General features: G+C 37.1%; 1 long non-coding RNA gene across 7 annotated transcripts in view; it reads left to right on the top strand.

Annotated features, from left to right (window-relative positions):
• The window catches only part of LOC124105147 (uncharacterized), an 84,926-nt gene that overhangs the window by 48,399 nt on the left and 14,504 nt on the right, over nt 1-22,023 (top strand). For all 7 annotated transcript variants that reach the window (XR_006855655.1, XR_006855649.2, XR_009228437.1 and 4 more), the window contains one exon: nt 18,739-18,905. This is a non-coding gene — a long non-coding RNA (uncharacterized LOC124105147). The remainder of the gene's footprint in view (nt 1-18,738; nt 18,906-22,023) is intronic.

Here is a 22,023-nt window from a genome sequence, read left to right as displayed (position 1 = left end):
TTTGCTTGAGGCAGTAATATGGGTATGCTAAAAAAAGAAATCTTCAAACCAACAGTACCTTAGAATTCCCTCTAGAATGAGGGAAGCACTACTCTTGTTTTCTGATCCATCTTTTCTGGATACCATTATTTAAAACCATAGACAAAGGGCTGGGGTTGTGGCTCAGTGGTAGAGCACTCGCTTAGAATGTGTGAGGCACTGGGTTGGATTCTCAGCACCACATATAAATAAAATAAAGGTCATTGACAACTAAAAAAACATTAAAAAGAAACCATAGACAAGTCAGTTATTAGTAAATACTCATCCATGTTGTACGTATGTCTCTCCAGGAATAGAGAATATTTAGCTTAGATCAATTGGAATGAAATAACTGTATTCAGATATCAATTGCATTCTTTATAGCTTCAAGGTAAGCCTCAAACCAGCAAGCAGGAACAATAAGGAAGACAAATTTTGATTCATTATAGAATGCACCAAATTCTATCTCATCTAGAAGATGAGATATATCACCTTGGGAAGTAATGAGTTTCCTCTCCCTGAAGTGTAGGACAAATATGATGAATGATCATTGTTTGGGAACTTTGAAAGACAAAGTCTCAGATGAGGTAGCAATGACTAATGCCTGTATAGCACAGGTTCTATTATTTGTTTAGTACAACTTTATTGCCTATTATGTGTAAGGTATAGAAGTTATTAAAATACTTTGCTTTCCTTGAAGAGCTCACAATCTTAAGGAAAAGACACAGCCAAACAACATGTTACTCTGCTCATTGATTAACAGAGTAAACGGTGCTGTGTGGGCAGAGAAACAGTTCTCTCCTGGCACAATTCTAAGTATTTTACATGTATTACTTCATTTAATGTTTATAAGTACCATATTAATGGTAGAGCTCTTTTATGGATATAAAATGCCCTGGCATCTGTCTCCAAGATTCATGTTCTTTTTTTTCTGGTGAGGGTACTTGGGATTGAACTCTGGGACACTCGACCACTGAGCTACATCCCCAGCCATATTTTGTATTTTATTTAGAGATGGGTCTCACTGAGTTGCTTAAAGCCTTGCTTTTGCTGAGGCTGGCTTTGAACTTGCGATCCTCCTGTCTCAGCCTCCAGAGCAACTGGGATTATAGGCGTGGCTACTGTGCCCAGCAAGATTCGTGCTCTTTACAACTTTACTACAGTGCATCTGGGATGTTTACTATTATTATGCATTTGAGTGCAGGGTCTCATTCACTGATAGCATAGAATTTTAGGGGAGTTGATAGGAAGTTCAAATATTTTCTTTACTACTTTGATTACTTCTTATGCACAGTTTTAGATGCTTCCAATCTGACAAGAAATTAATTAACTGAGGATATACCACTATAGAACTGGAGACAGCAAGGGGATGATAAGGGAGAAGGAGTGGGATGCCGAAGAGGTGCTCATTGAAAACTGGAGGAGCAGATTGGACTTGCTGCTTCTGATCAAGTGTCAATTTTGGAAAATATGACAGCCTTGGAGCAGATTTCTTCCTGTTTGTTAAGGAAGACAACAATGCACATTTTGTTTCTGCAGGTTTACTCATACTTCAATCTTTTCCTTTCCAGTCTATTATGTATAGCTCAGTAAGTCTTATAAAAAAAATCCGTGATACTTTCTATAGGATACAAAGTGAACTATCTAAATTTCCATAAAAATTCTCTAAGTTGGGGCTGGGGATGTGGCTCAAGTGGTAGCATGCTCGCCTAGCATGCATGAGGCACTGGTTTCGATTCTTAGCACCACATAAAAATAAAATAAAGATATTATGTCCACCTAAAACTAAAAAATAAATATTTTTAAAAATTCTCTAAGTTGACAGAATTTCATCAGGGAATGAGACATCTCACGATAGAATGGTCTGTTTCAGGTATTACAAATTCTGCTTTTCTCTTTTAGTGGCCAAGATAGCAATACCTTCAGATTATTGCCAAATAGCCCCTTTATTTTGATCTATGTACTGAGATTTCTTCTGTCTAATATTAATGAGAACCACCAACCAAAATAATATGTCTCATAGGCATTTTCATTCTAAACTGAGAAACCTAGAAAAGTCGTTTAGATATAAGGGTGAAATAGAAATTACTGAACTCCCTTTACAGAGTTTCAGTACTCATGAAAGATAGAAAAAAAAATCTGAGTTACCTTAAATATATTTCTTCTGGATTTATAAATTCATAAAATTGAAATTGCTGTGAGATTTCTAAGGTCATCAATAATTTTCTAAGTGAGCACACACAGCGTAGTGATTTAGTATGGATACAATTTCTAATATTAGCAGGATTAATAGTTCATACTTGTAATTCTCCATAAATGGGGAGATAAAAAAAATACATTAGCCCTCCTGTAACTTCTAGGGCACAGTGATAGTGAGGCAGAAATTAGGAAAAGAGAAAAGTGGAAGAGACAGAAAGGGTAATCCATGAACTCAGGGTTTTTCTATGACTTTAATAAATTCAGTCAGACTCTCAATGAGATCTGACCTTTGAAAATTGTTTAGCTTGACTCTATGGGGATGTTGAGAGGATTAACTAGCTGAGGCTTGCAGAGTGATTTCAAGGTTCTTTGTGTGTTATTTATTTCTTGGTTCACCAGTTAAGTTCCCTTTTAATTTGATCATATTTAACAGGATGCCAGATCCACAATGGGAGATTCAATAAACATGGGTTCCAAGTAAAACCAGAAGCTATTGGTTAAGGGGGAAAAATTGAGATAGTGTTAGATGTGTAGGAGCAATTTTGTATGGGGCATTCTATTCTGTAGATAACTGGGTTGAATTCTTTTACTTTGAAAAGATGGAAATTGAGATTAATTGATTTCCTCAATATCAAACAGTTGACTATAGTGTTCACAGATTTCCAGTGGCATGAAAGACCCTAGTTCCAAAGTATTTGGCTATCTCTGGCTTTAAAATTGAAAGACATTGTTAAGGTTTAAAAGCTGAGTGGGATGTGACTGGAGAATGTTTTTTAATTATTCTGTTGGTGAAAGTCCTGGGTGCTTTGTCTCTCTTGTCATTGAATTTCAGATTTTAAAATATTGTTCAAATGGGAAAAAAAACCCTTTCTAGGAACATCTCTTTTCAATGTCGTTTATTTAATCATTAACCTTTTTAAAATATTTATTTTTAAATTTTTGATGGCTACAGTATCTTTATCTTATTTTTATGTGATGCTGAGGATTAAACTCAGTGCCTCATACATGCTAGGCAAGCACTCTACCACTGAGCCACAACCCCAGCTCTCGTTAATACTTTTTTCATCAGTTGCTATATGTTGATCAGTGACGGGGAATGAAGCCATAGATCTGAGTTCTGTGTCACTTTCTGTAGCATTTCAGAGGGATTAAAAATTATCTCTTTGTTGAGAGACAGTCTTGCAAAAATCTTAGGTACACAGGTGCAGGAACCATAGTGTGTGTAAGGTTCAAATCCTGAGTCCGCCCTTGACTAAATTGCCTAAATCTTTGGTAGTTTTATGAACTGAATGAATTAATATGTGTAAAGAATTTAAAACCCTAAGCGCATGGTGAAACCACATAAATGGATTGTGGTTGTTGTTGTTTATTCCTTGCTATATTTTTCTTCACTGACTTGAAATCATATGGTGAATTCATGTAAATTCTGCAGGAAAATGAAATGGAAGGAAATTAAGTTATTTAGATGATTTTTTTTGTTTGTCTACATAATCTCTATACTGCCTCTATCTACTTTTCTTTCATTGTCCATGTACAGTTTAGAAAGCTAGTTTCACCTACTATCTATGGGTGGACAGGACAGGTTTGGTTCACTTGCATTTTCTATTACAGGCAGCTGCAATCTTCTTGTCATAATACTGTATATAATGAAAAAGAAGTCATGAATACAACAGGAACCCTAATGAACAGTATTTATGGAGAAGTTGCTACATGGCAAGCACTGGTCCTAAGTATTGAAATTTACAACAATCATGTGAGACTGGCATTACGATTCTCATTCCTAACATTTTATGTGTGGGACTTTGCATACAATGTGCGAAGTATTGTGACTGAAGACATAAGACTTCCAACATCTTTTATGTGGCTTATTTTTGTGCTAATATTATTGCAGAAAGCAAATGCTCCTTTTTCCTTCTCTCCTCAGATATTTTTTTGTATGTGTGTCTTTATACATGTACTTGATGTCCATCTCATTCCACCATCTTTCCTACCCCCATGCCCACACCCTTTCCCTCCTTCCCCTTTGCTCTATCTAGAGTTTGTCTAATCCTCCTATGCTCCTCCCAACAACCCCATTATGAATCAGCATCCTTATATCAGAGAAAAAATTTGGCATTTGTTTATTGGGGATTAGCTAACTTCATTTAGCATTATATTCTCCAACTCCATTTATTTACCTACAAATGCCATGATTTTATTCTCTTTTAATGCCGAATGGTATTCCATTGTGTACATATACCACATTTTCTTTATCCATTCATCAACTCATGAGCATCTAGATTGGTTCCACAGTTTAGTTATTGTGAATTGTGCTGCTAAACATTGATGTGACATTCTTCATAGAAACAGAGAAAGAATTAATGAAATTCATCTGGAAAAATAAGAGACCCAGAATAGCTAAAGCAATCCTTAATAGGAAGAGTGAGGCAGGTGGTCTCACTGTACCAGACCTTAAACTATACTACAGAGCAATAGTAACAAAAACAGCATTGTATTGACACCAAAATAGACTTGTAGGCCAATAGTACAGAATAGAGGACACAGAGAATAACCCATATAACTACAGTACTCTTATATTAGACAAAGGTGCCAAGAACATACATTGGAGAAAAGATAGCCTCTTCAACAACTATTGCTGGGAAAACTAGAAATCCATATGCAATAAAATGAAATTAAACCTCTATTTCTTACCATGCACAAAACTCAGCTCAAAGTGAATCAAGGACCTAGGAATTAAACCAGAGACCCTGTGTCTAATAGAAGAAAAAGTAGGCCCAAATCTCCATCATGTCTGATTAGATCCCGACTTCCTTAATAAGACTACTATTGTGCAAGAGTTAAAATCAAGAATCAACAAATGGTTGTATTCAAAATAAAAACTTCTTCTCAGGAAAAAAAAAAACAAAAATAAAACCAAATCAAACCAAACCAAACCAAACCAAAACAAAAAACAATCAGTGTAGTAATAGAGAGCCTACATCTTGGGAGCAAAGTTTTAACACTCACACATTAGATAGAGCACTAATCTCTATGGTATATAAAGAACTCAAAAAGCTAAGCACCAAAAAAACAAATAACCCAATCAACAAATGGGCCAAGGAACTGAACAGACACTTCTCAGAAGATGATATACAATCAATCAACAAACATATAAAAAATTTTCATCATCATTAGCAATTAGAGAAATGCAAATTGAAACTACTCAGATATTTTTTTTAAACTAAATGCAGAAGGTATTCATTTGGGCACAGCAATATTTAAACTTGACAGTTGTTTAAGGCTTTTGTATACTTAGATTTGAATTTTTAGTTTGATTGAAATTTTTATTTTGCTTTTGGTTAGACTTAATGACAGCCTATTTTTTCAGAATTTAAATGTTTACTGATTTTTTTCATTTATTGTGATTAGATAATAGGCTCATTTAAGGAGGTAACTCTGTCAAACTATATTTCTAGTTCTTTGCATACTTTGGTTTTTTAAATAAATGAATTAAGAGTTTATTCTTGACATGATCAAAGCATGATATATACACACATGGAAATGTCACACTGAAATCCATACATTTTGACAATTAATAAACATTTATAATTACCCACATCAGGTAGGGTCCAATCAAGAGGCAAAAACCATATTATTATTTGAATAGGGAAAGTTTAATGTAAATAATTATAAACTATATCAGATGGTGTTGTATAAAAAAGGTAAAGATATCTCAAAAGAATATTCTCCAACCCTGAGTCGATATCCAAGTAAGGAACAAATGCGAGAAAAGAGCCTTTCTTCTCAAGACTGGAATTTAAATCACTCTGGAAAAGATATGGTTGTGGACCATTAGATTGCAAAGTTTGTTTGGTTTCCCAGGACAGAACTGGTCCACAGAGCCTGAGCAAGCAGTAAATACCACTCTAAAGTGCAGGGCCTCAAGATGAGGTAGAACATCATGGCAGAGACGTTTAGTGGAGATAAGCAGCTCATATGATGATCAGAAGGCAGAGAAAACAACTCCCCTGGCCAGATACAAAATATATATCCCAAGGCATGCCCCCAATGACCCACCTTCTCCAGCCACACCCTACCTACCTTCAGTTACCACCCAGTAATAATTAATTAATAAATAATTAATCCCCAGGGGATTAATTCACTGATTGGGTTAAGGGTCTCATAACCCAATCATTTCTCCTATAAATTTTCTTGCGTTGTTTCACAATGAGCTTTTGGGGAACACCTCACATCCAAAGCATAACAATATATGTTCAAAATCGTGTACTGCATTCAAGGCTTTAGCCATATTTGTGTGGTTAGAAGAGAGTAGTCATCCGGAAGTTCATCAAAATGGTTTGATACCATGTGTTCTAAGTTTCAAAAGGGAATGGTGATTAAGATGTCCGTTAAAGACTTCTCAATCTCTGGGAAGGATTTGCTATCTTCAATTACCTTAAAGTTTAATGGTCAATAAGTATAGTAGTTATCCTTCATGAAGCAGTTACATTTTAACTGGGGTCAAATTCTTCTCTCCCACCAATTAACCTGCTTATTAGATGTTTTAGTTTGGTAATGCTGATGTAACAAAATACCACAGGCAAGGTAGCTCAAACAACATGAATTTATTTCTCATAGTTCTAGAGCCTGGAAATCCAAAGTCTAGGTGCCAGAAGGTTGGTTTCCACAGAAGGCCGTAAAGGAAGAACTTATCCAGGCTTCTTTCCTTGGCTTACAGATGAATGTTCATCTTTTTGCTGCCTTTGTGCAGGTACACCTTTACCTCTACATGTGTCTAGATTTACTCTTCTTATGAAGACACCAGTCTGATTGAATTATAGCCACCCAAATGAACTCATTTTAACTTGATCATCTCTTTAAAAGCCCTTTCTTTACAGTCATAGTCTGAGGTAGTAGGGGTTAGGACTTCAACTCATGAATTTGGTTGGGACACAATTCAACCCATAAGATTAGATGAACTAAACTTGTCATAGTATGAGCAGAAAACAGCTTAGTTTCTTTTGTCACCACTGCCTTTCATCTTTGCTCTTTGAATTTTTCCTTTATCCTGGATGACACCTAGGTAAATACAAATAATTCTGTCCCCTTGGCATTTTTTCTAATTTGCTATATATGCTAGCAGAATACAATTCAATTCATGTTACACATATAGAGCATACCTTTTCATGTCTCTGGTTGTACACAAAGTAGAGTCACACCATTCGTGTCCTCATACATGCACTTAGGGTAATGATGTCCATCTCATTCCACCATCTTTGCTACTTCCATGACCCCTTCCTTCCCCATTTTAAAAAAAATACATATTGTTTAAGTTGTAGTTTGACATAATACTTTTATTGTTTATTTTACTTTTATTGTTTATGTTTATGCTGAGAATCAAACCCAGTGCTTCACACGTGTTGGCGAGCACTCTATCACTGGCTACAACCTCAGCCCTTTCCTTTCCGCATTTTTAATCCACAGTCTCATTTCAGGTTTAAAAAAGGCTTGTCCAATCTAAATCAAGATTTTGTTCTCCCTGCCAGTGGAAAAGGGAAAGAAAGGGACATGGTGGGCCATCTTCATTTTTTTCCTGACTTATTCTTTTACTTTTTAATGCCCTATTTCATATGTTAATGTCTAGAATTTCCAGGCTTGGGATGCAGTTCTGAAGGAGAAGAGGTTTGGGATGGAAAATGTAGTACTGAGGGGCTGGAATGGTAATCTGACTTTGGAGACCTCCATGTAGGGCAGATGTCCATTTGTTTGTCAATGTTTATCCTGTCCCTAGCATGAGAAATGGAATCTCTCTGGCTTCTTGCTATTGCTCTTCAGTCCCAGCTTCTGCAGCATACACCATCCAGACTCTTTGGTTTGGTACCTGAACTTAGACCTGTTGCTGTGATCTCAATGTTTGTATCCTCTAAAAATTCTCTGTTAAAATATAACCTCCAGGGTGATGTTATTAAGAGGTGAGGCCCTAGGGACTGGGGGTGGGATTTAGTGGTAGAGCATTTGCCTAGAATGCATGAAGCCCTGCTTTTAAAATCCAGCACTGGAGAGTTGGGGAGTGGCTGAAAAGGCGAGGTCTTTGGGAAGCAAAGAGATCATGAGATTTATGCCCTTGTTTTAGGAGCCTGTTTACCCCTTCTCCCCTTTCTGTCCTGCCATGTGAAGACTCAGTAAGAAAGTGCCATCTATGAGGGATAGGCCATCGCCAGAGATGGAATTGTCTGGCATCCTGATCTTGGACTTCCCAGTGTCTAGAATTGTAAGCAATAAATTTGTATTATTTATAAATTACCCTACCAAAGGTATTTTATTATGGAAGCCCAAACAGGGTAACTGGACCTGGTTACTATCCATTTTTGGACCTCCAGAAAACCTGTGTTAATTTGCTCGGTTGCACTCAAAACTGTGGGTCACTTCTGTGATTACCACCCCCCCCGCCCCCCACCTTTGCTCTGTTTTCAGCTCCAGGCAGCTTCTTGCCTTTTAACTTTTCTAGGTAAGAGTCTCTATACCCCACTGACTTCAGTGGACAGCACATATTGATTAGAGGTTCTTGTAGCCCTCCCTTTCATCTGGCTGATGGGTTCTGTGTGTGTTGAGTACTGTCCGAAACCTAGCCTGAGACAGATAGGGAAAATGCACTGTGTTCTCTCTGAACAACCCCAACCCCCATGATAGTCTTGTTGGATTCATCACTTTGCCTCCTTTTATTTTTTGGGTTGAATTTCTGGGTGAGCTTTTGTGGGTTATCTCTTTGAAAACTCATGGACAATGTGGGTTCTTAATACTGTTCTCTGCTCTAGGCCTTCAGATGACAACCAGAAGCAACAGGAAAATCCTGCTAATATTGTTATACACATCAATAATTTTATTATTGAGTCAATTTGAAAACAAAGTCTAGATTTTGGCTATGTGTACAAGTAGAACAAGATAGTTTGATATATGGACTTGTTTGCTCAAAGTATTGCTTTGATTAATATTGTTGGACCAGTTTGGTGAATAGAATATGTCTCAGAGATTTTTCATTATTTTTTAGGGTGTTTCTCATAGGCAGGCAAATGGATAGAATGGGGAAATGAGAGTTATTTTGCAGGTTAGGACAGAGAAGATTTCCAAATGATCTGTTTAAGGCCATTTAAGTTTTCTTTCCAGAGGAATCCTAAATCAAAGGGCTCTGCTTAGCATCCATCTACCTCTAATCTTTTGTGTTCTGATTCTCAAATAATGGCCTCATTCTGATCTACTGTCTTCCTGATTTTGGTGTGGGTTGCAGACTCAAACAGCCTATGGTCCTAAGCTATTTCTGCTTTACTCCTGATTTCAATGATCATGTTTCTGATCATGGATGTATCATCTGGGCTTGATTCTTGCTCCTCCCTTGCTTGAGTTGTGTAGTTTGTGGCCTTGCAATTGCTTGACTCTTTGATTCAACTCACCATCATGACTCAGCAGGAAGGACCCTGCCTCTGCTTTCACAGCTTGCCTAATAGTAAACAATTCAGAAGTTAATATATAAATTTAATTCCCAAAGACTCTTCTTTGGTTTCATTTCTACTGTTATTGAAGCAATTTTAAAGCATGGGGGGAAAAACAGTTTTGCCTTCTCTACGAAGTCAAGATAACATCTTAAAAGATGGCAGAATTAGATCTGATAGAGACTCAGAAATTTGCTCTTCTTCTAGGTGCTTCTACTGTGTGGGCTGCTTATAAATGCAGCCTACACTGCATAAAGCTGTCTGTAGCAACTTGATAGAGATCAGAGATTCATATTCTAGAAAAATGGAAAAAGTGAAAAACTCTTTTTGTGTAGTTTGGCATTTCCTCAACAGATAGGAGAGAGGACTGGCATAACTCGGACATAACAAAACCTATCAATATTGACCAGAGGTAGGAGAAAGGAGATGGGATGGTGTAAAGACAGAAACTGGCCTTCCAGACACCTGTGTATCTACTGCACTGAGCTCAAAAAGGAAGGTATGCATACGATGGTTTAGATAGGTACCAATTTTCAAACTTGGTACTCTAGTTTGGATCTTGAGTATCCCCAAAGGCCCATGTATAAAAGCTTTGTCCCCAGGGTGGCATTATTGGGAGGTAGTGGGACCTTTAGGAGATGGAACCTAACAGGAGGTTCTCAGGTCAATGAGGGCATGCCCTCAGAGAGGATGGTGGGACTCTGGTCACTTTCTCTTCTTTGCTTCCTAGTCATGTGGTGAATGGCTTTGCCTCGTCACATACCTCTGCCTTGATGTGCTGCTTCAAGCATCAGCATTTAAAAATTTTCCTCTGTTCATTGTTATGTACAGTCAGCATTGCAAAATTCTGGCATTTTATTTCTTTTAAGATATGAAGGAAAAATTAGCATTTACAATATACAAAAAGCATTTCTATTATCACATAAGTATGATATGCTATATAAACGAATATGAAAAATACAGTAAACATTTAATTAGAAATATATATTTTTTAGTGTTAGGAACTAGGATGCGGGGGAGCATAAATATGAAGGTCATATATATATTTAAAACTACAAATGAGGTATTGTGTTGTCATGTTGTTGAAATTTCCTATAGCAAACAGATACTCAGAAGTATAAATTGGGATTAAGGCCTGGATCTGCTCTGCTCTGCGACCTCCTGCTAGTGATTAACTGTTGTTGAAACTGATGAATGCGTGGGTGAAGGTGAAGAATGGGTGTTAATTAGACTGCCTTGAAGTGGAACAGCTCCACAAAAGGCTAATCTTGGAAATGTGGAGATTCTTTTTATTACCTTAACACCTAGCCCAATGAAGGAAAGAGCAAGAAGCTAACTTTTATTGGGTGCCTATTCTGGGCTGGGCTAGACTTTCTCATTTCTTTTTCACAACTATTCTGTGAATTAGGCACTTTTCAAAAGATAAAGTAGGCTCAGAAATTTGGACAAAGGGCAGATGCAGGGTTTGAAGTCAGGATCCAGAGTCTATGATCTGCATATATATCTCATGAGGGCTGGTGGGTCTGCTATAGCATGAGTCACATATGAAATATATTTTAGGTAGGTGTGCAAAGCTGTATCTTACATAATCTTTTTTGGCCATCTTTGTCTCCTCTCTCTCACTTTTTCTCATCTCTCTTGTTTTCTGTTAATTCTTTGGCTAATCCCATTCTTCTTTCCCTGTGCAGCTGAGATGTCAAATGCTGGTCTGACTCCCAGATCCTTGTGGAATCTTTTTGGCTAAAGATCCTGGCTTTGTAATATCTGGAAGTTTAGGTGAAGGGTCAGATTGGTCCCAGGTCTGAATGATGCCCAAGAGAGTTCGATAAGACACATGGTATTTTATCTTTTGTTTAAGTTAGACCTGGGTGGCACTAGAATAGAATTGTAGGCTCTTTGGGGGCTCAGAACATGATAACTCAAAATTTGGTGCCTTGGAAACTGAGATCACAGTGGGAGTAGGAAGGTCACTTGCTGATTGTATTAGTCAGGCTTCCCTAGAAGAATAGAAGTATATATGATCATAAGAGGGGATTTATTTGATTGCATTATATGATCAGAGACTGATCATATAATCCAACCATAATGGCTGTCCATATGTGGAGCCGGGGAAATCTGTAAAGTTTATTCGAAGAAACTGAAAGCCTCAGGAAAATGAGAAAGTATGAAAAAGAAAAATTAATGATGCAGCCCAGTCCAAAGCTGAACCACTCCCATTCCCTGAGAGTTGCGGTACAAGTCAATGTTCAGAGGTTGAAGAATCTAGAGTCTGATGTCGAAAGACAAAGGGTAGCAACAACAAACAAATGTACCTGCTTGAGAAGGATTGAGCAAATGTGAATGAGTGAGCTTCCCCTTCTTTCACCTTTTGTTCAATCCAGGCTCCCAGACTGTTGGATGCTGCTGCCCACATTCTGGGCGGGTCTTCATCACTCAGTTTGCTGACTCATATGCTAAATATCTCTGGAAACACCCTTACAGACACACCCGGAAATGTTCTTTACCAAATTTCTAGGTATCTCCCAATCCAGGCAATATTAACTATCACGCTAACTTTCTCCTGCCTTCTTCCTCTAAGAGCTGATCATAAAAGGATTCTCTGACCCATCTTCCCTGAAATTAGGTCAGAAAACACTCATGGGACAGGTGTCCTGCCTTATACCTAAAGGGAAAGAATATCAGACAAAAAGGCCAAGAAAAATCTGAACATACAAGCATTGCTGAGTACCCCCACCTCCAGTTGATTGCCTTTAGATTAGATTCTTTGTTCTCTAACGTATTTCAGCATGACTGTCCATAAAAAGACACAGACTTCCCCAGGTCTTTATTTAAGAAGGCTCCTGTGTTAATAAATCTTTTATTAAAGAAATTTGTATATTTTCCCCTTGTAAATCTGTGTCCTGTTATAGGGGAGTCAGCTATGAACCTTAATGATGAGTGAGAAGAGGAATCTTCTCACCCCTTTGACTTAGAGGTTAGTTTAGGCTTAATCCTCAATAGTTACTGTCATGAATTCCTGAGACTATATTTCTGAATTATTGATGGGACTGAATAAAACAGATCATTCTCAATGGTTTATTCTGGGCTTCCTCTTCCCTGTGATTTGGTGTATTCAAACTGCTTTAATCACTAAGGCCAGGCTCAAGGGAAAACTTTTTGACAGTGGTTCCATGAACTGGACACTAAGTATTGAATAATTAAAACAAAAGTTATAGTTTGGCTGGATGTGAACTAGAGAAAGTACTAAATATGAGAAATTCTATGAAATAGCAGTGATTAAAGATGTTGAAAGGATTCCCAAGGTGGATTCAGTAATGGAAGCAGTCTTGTGGGAATCTGGGACAGCTGTGTGGACATGTGATAGTCACAAGCCATGGTTTCAATACTGAGCATGGTGTGAGCATTGGTTAATCTGGGTAAGGGTAAGAAAAGTGGAAAATACAGTTTTGTAACTAGTCTGAAGCTTAGTGCATTACTTGGGGCTCTCCCCACCTCCACCTCTTTTAATGTTTGACTTATTTCCTCTTTTTTTTTTCCTATATCAATTTATGTCAACCTGAGAAATTTTGTGGTTGGTTTTCCATTTTGTAGATAACACTCAGAGAAATTTATCAAATTACCCAGAGTTGCACAGCTAATGTGTTAAGAAGCAGGATTAAACCCAAGTTTTCTTCAAAGTCTCTACTTTTTTCTCTGCTGCCTGTCAAACAGCCTGAAGAGTGCTCCAATCTCCAGATCTCTGTGGTGCTTACAGTATCCTGTAGTACTGCAATTGATCACCTGTGGGCATTTTCTTGCTGTCATATATAACAAGTCCTTTTCTGTGTAAATAATGTTCATATAAGTAAGAGAAGAATATGTTTTATTATTTCTTTTGGACTACCTGGAATTCTTTGGGTATCATCCATTGTAACTAAAAAACACTTGAGTATTATCCACTCTTAGAGGGATTCTTCCTATTCATTAAAATCATTTGCCTTCATCTATTTCTTTCATAGCTCTCTGTGGCTGTAGTGGTGGTCTCTATCTTCTCACAGTTCTTGACACACACACAAATTAGGACCAATTCTCTATAGCCAGTGCTGAACAAAGTCCCTTCAATAGAGCAGAATCTCAAGAAGGGTTTGGTGACATTGTTACCAGTCTTGAAAATCAGGAATCAGGATCGGATCTTTGTTGCTCCCACCACCCTAGAAGAGTAAATACCCAAGAAAAGCCAAGGCAAGAGTAGAAAGCAAATTTTATTTAAAAAACAGAAGAGATAGATAGATAGAGATAGAGATGAGAGAGAGAGAGAGAGAGAGAGAGAGAGAGAGAGAGAGAGAGAGAGAGAGAGAGAGAGAGAATTGCTGCCAGGGACCCAGAGTTGGTGTCCCTGGGAGTATGGGTGACTTGCATTTTTATAGACCCCGCATTTACTTTCTTCCCTGCAGAAATGCCCAAAAGGCAGGAAAGAATGGTGGTGGTGGGGAATCACTTGTGTTGGAAAGTATGATCCTTCCCCTCCCCGAGAGATGTTAGTAATCTTAGCAACCTGTTGATGGGGAAGTGCTATCTACCCATTTCCTTTTCTTGGATAATCTGCTACATGTCCTTTGCCCCAGTCTCAATATTGCTACTGGTGATACTTCATCCAATTAGAGCCCAAAAGAAAAAAATCTGAGAAAAAGCAAGATCATCCATAACTTAGGGACTCAGAAAGATGAAAGTTGGCTAGAAAGTGTTGGGAGTGATCAGGGCCCTGTTTTTTGTTCTGTTTTGTTTTATTGATTTTATTTTTTTTTTAAATACATGACAGCAGAATGCATTACAATTCTTATTACACATATAGAGCGCAATTTTCCTATCTTTGTATATAGAGTATGTTCACGCCAATTCATGCCTTTCTATATGTACTTTTTTTGGCATTATAATTCTTATTACACATATATACCACAATTTTTCATATCTCTGTTTATATATAAAGTATGTTGACACCCAATTTGAGTCTTCATACATGTACTTTGAATAATGATATCCATCACATTCCACTGCAAGGCCCTGTTGATGAGAAAATTTTTTCTCTTGTTCCACAGTGGCAGAATATGTGTTTATTTTATAATTTGCTCCTTTAGTCCCATAATCATTTTTCTTTCAGATGTATTGAAATAAATGACTGCAAAATTGTGTCACCATAATTGTCGACTTCTTTTTTTTCACCTATCCTTTTCTTTCATTGGTGCATTGTAATTATACATCATAGTGAGATTCATCGATTTGCTCTTTATTCAGAGTTTACCTGAAACAATAATTATGACAATAATAATGTTTGTGATTCATTAGATACACAAATGTTCTAGGTATTGTGTTAGGTTCTGGTATACATTAGCTCTGAAGTTTAAAGCTCATTAAAAAATGACTTTTTGTAGCTACATAGTGTCAACTTATATCTTTTACTTAACATCCTGAAGCAGATATACCATTTCAAGAGACACTAATAACATTATTGCCAGGCTTCCCCAGAATTGTTCTTGGGTAGGAGGGTTACTGAAGTTGAAGATGTGACCCTTGAATGGGGAAATACAAGCCATACTCTGTTCAGGAGTCTATTTGCACTGAAAAAACTAAGTACTACTAGAAGTCTTGGCAGGGTCTGGTCCAGTTCCTTTGCTTCCCAGTATAGTCAAAAAAGCATGCACACACATGTGTACACACACACACACACACACACACAAAAGAACCAATTACAGATTCACAGATCATCTGTTATATTGATGCATTTTCTGAGCAGGCATTTTTGATGGGGAGAATATCTTATAATCAAGAACTTTAAAAATAGACAAACTAATAGTAGACTTTTTTCTCCCAATAAGGGAATCTATATCCCTTCCAGGTGTTACATCAACAAAGGAACAGATATAGTAAGCAAAGTTCCAGCTGAATGTTGGCCACAACTCAGTGTTTTGTGTAGCACACCTCATGAACAACGGTTCGTGGCACTCCGGACACAAGGCACAGTACTGCTTATAAAATAAAGGTGAAATAAGATGAAATACACTTTCATCTTAAGAGTCTCTCTATTGGATGTTGCAACTTATAAGTAGAAGTAAAAAGTTCTCTCTTTCTAATGTGAAACCCTAAGTAGAGCAACAACTACAACAAATGTATGTCCAATTTTGATAGGTTAACCAGAGACTTTTGCACTGCAGAGCAAAATTTATTGTGAATTCTAAGGTTTGGCCAGATGACCTGTGGGTTTTCAAAGAGTGAAAGTGCAGCCCTGGGGAAAGTGAATGGCAGATGCATGTATTGGAGGACAGTAGGGGAAGGAAAAGGAAAGATGGTGATCTTTGGTCTGAGAAGTGTGTTAAGAAATCTTGAAAAGTGACTGAATATGAGGCCATAAGAAATGAAAAGATCTTAACATATTAATGTGAAATCTATACTCGATCAGGAAACAAAGTTAACAGAATTAGTTATCTTCACATATTCTCTTGTTTCATGATGCTTACAAAATAGTGTTGTTAATCTACTTAGTGGATTGTCAGGCAGAGGCTGCAGCTAGGACTCCCAAGCTCTGTAAAAGTCTATTTCTTTAGCTTAAAGTGTAGAGAAATACAACATTAAATATGTTTTTGAAAAAAAGGTGAGGGATGGGGAGGGTATTCACCTATAATCTTATAACTCCAATATTTTCTTTATTAGTTTTCCCCCAATACAAAATATATTCAGTTGCAATTATGTACCTGCAATTTTGTGCTCTACATTTTTGTTTTTCTCACGTGTCTTTTATATTTTCAATAGTTTCTGTAAATATTACTTATAACAACTGCAAAATATTCCTTTGAGTGACTATACTACATACTTTAGTTAACTATACTTTAGTTAACTATTTTCCTTTTGTTGGATATTTAATCCTTTTTGATTCTTTACCATTTATTTATTTATTTATACATACCAGTTTGAACCCAGGGGTGCTCAACCACTGACCTACAACCCCAGGTTTTTTAAAAAAATTTTATTTTGAGACAGGTTCTCGCTAAGTTGCTTAGGGCCTCACCAAGTTGTTGAGGCTGGCTTTGAACTTGTGATCCTCCTGTCTCACTCAGTCTCCTGAATCACTAGGAATACAAGCTAGCACCACCATGCCCAGCTAGAGTTTTTATCTTTTAATAAAGGAAATAAGACTATCTATATATATCATTATCTACACTTGGTCTTTGGAAATCATTCTATTTTATTTAAAAAATACTTTTGCCCTGCCTTTCAATTAATGGCTCATGCTTTTGTCTTGTATTCTACAATTTGTAAGATGAACATAATTATTAAAATTCTATTGGTGATTAAATTTTAAGGGAGAGGTTCTCAATCCTTAGTGGCTATCGGGATCTCTTATAATGCTTGTTAAAATGTATATTTCTAGTCTCTATTTTCAGATGTTCTGATTAACTTGACCTGGGGCATAGACCTAGGCATTCTCATGTAGGAGTTTATAGAGCACATGGAGATAATTATGTTTCAGAAAAATTTAGGGATATCTTTTAGCAAAATTGCTAATTTCGGTCTTCTATCTGAGAGCTATGAGCTCTCTTCATTCTTTCAGCCTTGACTTCCTCTCTGCTGCCTGGTGAGCTTGGACATAAAGCCAAACTAGACTTTAAGCTTTATAGAAACAAGACTCACACAACTGCACAAGTTGCCTCCAAAGTTTTACCTGAATGCAAGTAAAGACAGAAAGGATGGGGGGCTGCCATCTATGTGTGTGGGATGGCAAGGAGTGTGGGGAAGATGATATAAGCAGGACTCAGGGTCCACACCAGTATTATTTTCTAGCCATGAAGTTATATGATAAGAAAACAGCAAATCTATTTGATTTCTAAAGAAATCTAAAAAGTAGCTTCAATAAAAACAAGAGTGTTTAACATATCTAGTCAGATTTATAATTTGATGAAACTAATGGTTTAAACTCTCATTCAGCATTTAAAAAAATCAGTATTTCTACTTTATCAGAATAAAATATCTGTATGTTTATCACACTTCCCCCAAAGGCATCAGAGAATAAATGTGTGATTAGAACCCAGTATGTTTGTATATGGTATTCTCCTATTTTAGAGTGTCCATCATGAAACTCAAAGCATTTGTCAAACTGTTCTTTTCCTTTATTTCTCAAAATAAGCAATGAGTGGGCAGATATCATCCCATTTTATAATCACAGAAAGAGAAGCACTGAAAAGTGGAGTTCTTTGCTTATAGTCCCACTTTAGCTAATTGAACTCTTTTATGGAATTGTTGAGGGGTTGGTGTCAAGCTTTTTTAGCCTTTTAAGTGTTACAGCAGACTTAGCACTGCTGAAAGATAATTTTTATGTCTCTATCATAATTCTGCATGTTTTGGGACAGAAATTAAAACCTTCCTTTTTTGATATTTTGCAAATATCAAAGAGGTATTTACAGAAAATGGGGCAGAAGAGATAGTGACTCTCTCTGGAACAAAGGACAAGCATACTTTCTGTCCAATATAAAATATTCCAGTTCCCTAAGTTCAGGGTCCCTTTCCTCCATTGCACATGCAGCATCTTTGTGGGCCCATCTGTATTGCCTCTGTGGGACTTGAGGACAAGGGAGAACTGATAAAAAGTATGCTATTCATGCTGCTTGCTGTGCCATCAGTTATAAAGTCCCTTGTCTTTGACCCAAGAATCTCATATCATCAGCCAGTGTCCATGAAAATGTACCATGCTAAATTGCTAGTTCATCAACAAGGTATAATATCATAGTCTTTTTAGTTCTTGACAACCAATAATACTCAGTATATTCTGGGTCTTCTGACTGTAAATTTATGGTACTTGGCCTATAAAGTGCAGCCAAAGAAGAAATAAGAGAAACCACATATTTTCTGGGAGAAAAAGATATCTTCTTGAGTTACCTGCTAATGAATATGGTTAATCTGCTTTGTATTTGAAATTGTAAATTTGGAATCATAAACTTGTGTGAATAACAAATGTCTTATTACTTTATTCTCTGCAAGTCACTGAGGTGGTGATTCTCTGACTTTGTCTTCACTGTTTTCCTTATAGAGATTTCAACTTTCTCAGGAAGTGAGGGCAGACCCAGTGTGGTCCATTATGGTCCTTTCTGGTGTGCCTTTGTCTAAGACAGTGTGGTCCCCTTGAAGTAGCCAACCCTGATGCTTCCATGATAATCTTGGCCATGGACTTTTTAACTGAGGAGCTACCCCAGGGAGGTAAGTGAAGTTCTAAAGATACCCACTGTTTTCAGATTACGGGGAGCCCTCTTTCACTGCAAGGCTAATTTCTTCCTCATCATCCCTGTAGCACAATATTTTCAAGGGGCTCACAATTTTTTGAAAAAAAAAAAGTCAGGAAGGAATACCCTGGAGCAGAGGAGTTTAAAGCATTTGGATTTTTTTTTTTTTTTCTGGAAAGGAGCTGAAAAGGGAAAATAATTTGAGAGGAAAGCATAATTTAACATTTAAATAAGTTATTCTATTATACTGTATTTTTATATCTCATCCATCTTTATGTTCTCTTTGGATCCTGCTCCCTAATAGAAATGGGTGACCAATTTTAGAGTGCTACATGGACCATTTTAAGGATACCAGTTCCAAGAGAGTAGTTTGTGTGGAGTTAAAGGAAAAAAGTAGCACACAGAGAATGAGCAAAACAAATAGGAAATATTTAGGGCTCTGACCTCCTTTGTTCTATTCGGCTAGTAACCTATTCCCTATGTCAGACTCTCAAGGTAAAAGCAACCAACAAAATGCCTGCTTAACCAACACTTTTCCATTCAAAGACTATGTAAATGACAATAAAACTCTGGCAGTATGTGCAGATTCTCTTGCATACTAGATTCAGAAAAGAAAATATGGTCTGTCTTGACTCTCACTGCTGTCAAGTGTTTAAATTGTCCTTCCAGCATATATTTAAAACACATTGTCATTGCAATGTTACCAAACAGTGAGCAAGTCAATGTATTTGAGACCACACAATGATTGACATTTTATAAGTCAAACAGAGAGACATGGAACCTCATTCTGTGACTGCTGTTTCCAGCTCTGAGGACTGCCGATACAGTTTTTGACAGTGTAGAGAGATGTGTAATGTTGGTTCACAACCACAAGCTGTGGAGTCACAAGGTAGCCTCAGCTCCTTGGTTGCTTGGCACACATTTCCTTGAATGGGAGAGAACCGAGGCTAAAGACAGTGAAGTCATTAGCACATTTCAAGTAGTTGTTCTATTTTGTGTGAATGTTGGGGTGTTTTCTGATTTTATTATTTTCTGCTATTCACTTTATTTGGTGAGTGTATCTTGGAAACATGTTATTGCAAAGTTCCAAAGCAATCCAACGGGGAGACACAGACTTTTGTGGTCACTTGGTCATACATGAGTGACCAAGGTCTTTGCCCCTCAATGCAAACCATCTACCAAGTTTTTTACATATCTTCAGAAGAATTCTACTACGACTCAACATAGAAAATTAAACTTTTCCCCCAAATGAAAGGACAGACTAACCCTCCTCTGTTAGGATGAAGTTCTTTCTGAGCAGCTGCCCCAACCACACCTCAACTGAGTTAGGGTGAAAAATTTATTTTCACCCCTAGATCATAAGCCATTGCAGAAGGCAGAACTTTTAACTTTTAAGAGTATATAGCTTAGTGTCTGGTACAAAGTACATACTAGATAAATTTTTATTAAATGAGCAAATGAATGAATTCCAATAATTGAATAAAAGTGCATATATATGTGTGTGTATATATATGCATACATATATGCATATACACACACACATATATTTTTTTTCCTTCAGATTTTCTGGGTCTTGTTTTCTGAGTTTACTCTTTCTATTGACTTTTTTCCCCCAGCTCTTATGACTACATTTCATTTTATTACATATTTTATTTATTTATTTTTCTAATTAAGCTTTCCATGGTTCACAGATCCTCAGAAAACAGCAAGGTCATCTACTGAAGGGTGTTTCTTGACCCTCATTCTTTTAATAAGCATCTCTGGCAATGATTTTAACTTCCCCAAAGGGATGGTACATATCTCTTATATTGTTTATATGGAGAAAGAAGAGAACAACATGATCAATGAAATTAAAGCTTTTGCATAATTAGAGGAAAAATACCCTTTGCCTGGCACAACTTCAATCTTCTTTTTCACCAGCTGCTAAGTCATTTTCATATCCCTAGCTGCTTTCTCCAAGCACAAACACACCTGTTCTCCCAGCTCAGTACCCATTTTATGCTGGCTCCTTGTGAGTAGGAGATGTGAGTGTGTTTTGACTTGCATCAGGTAGCTGAATAACCATCTCTTTATTCTGAGATGACAGTAGTCCTCTATGGCAGATGTAGGCAGTTGAATATTGGTCAACCTCAGAGTTTTTCTCCTGAGACTCTGAGGAGTTCAGTTCACTTAGCGAACCATGTGTAGGATAATTACAAGTTTGAATTTCTTTCTCTGCTCAATTTGTTGCTGCATTTTTCAGTGGAAGCTCCTCTGGCCTGGTTGTGCTTTATGCAATGGCCAGACATTAGTGTCTTGTGTCCAGTCTATAAACAATTAATCTTGTGCTTCCAAGTTCACTGGAGAGGCAGTCACCAACAGATTGGGTGCCTGGCAGCCAACATGGCGCTTCTTGCCCTGGCATTCAAAGAAGAAACTTGATATAATGCATAAAGGCTACACTGTTAATGTGTAAATGGGAACAAAGCAAAAGCCATTGTCAGATTTTAAGATTAAGGGAAGTCAACATTAAAGTACTTGGTGTGCTGATTGGCAGTATTTGGTAAATGTAGAGTCTACTCCCATCTTTGCTATACTTTTATACTTCCATCGGGTACAGATCAATTATATGGAGTTCAGTGGCTTTTGCATGCAACATCTTTAATACTTTTTGCTCAGGAGCCACCAACTCATTTTTATGGAAATTGCTTATAGGTCCCCAACCCCAGCTGATTTATAATAGTTTCCAAAATAATGGTGTCATTCTGAAGATTTCTTTTCATTGTTCCATTCTATATTTCTCCCATCTGGTTAGTTCACCACTCATCTTAATTAGTAAAATGCCATCCTGTCTGGTTCTCCCTTGCCAGCAAGTCATTCAGTTCCCAAATTGCTTCTTCACCTCTATCATATAGTTTAGTATTTTACAACAGGAAAACTGTAACATAGCACATTCTTCCCTTAACAGGGAAAAGTGAAATCCTCTACAGCAATGCTAATTAAGCAGAGTTTAACATTAGCTTTAATTTAAATCACCTCTCCTGAGACTTCCTAGCATATACCCAGGGTGTCATAAAATATGAAGCCACACTCCCTCTCAATTAGCATCCATTTAT

This window comes from Marmota monax, unplaced genomic scaffold, assembly GCF_021218885.2.
Source record: "Marmota monax isolate L192 unplaced genomic scaffold, Marmota_monax_Labrador192_F-V1.1 WCK01_AAM20220418_F8-fsc00129, whole genome shotgun sequence".
NCBI classification, from domain to species: Eukaryota; Metazoa; Chordata; class Mammalia; order Rodentia; family Sciuridae; genus Marmota; species Marmota monax.
The sequence above is the reverse complement of the archived record's forward strand: the minus strand, read 5'-3'. Positions and strand labels throughout refer to the sequence as shown.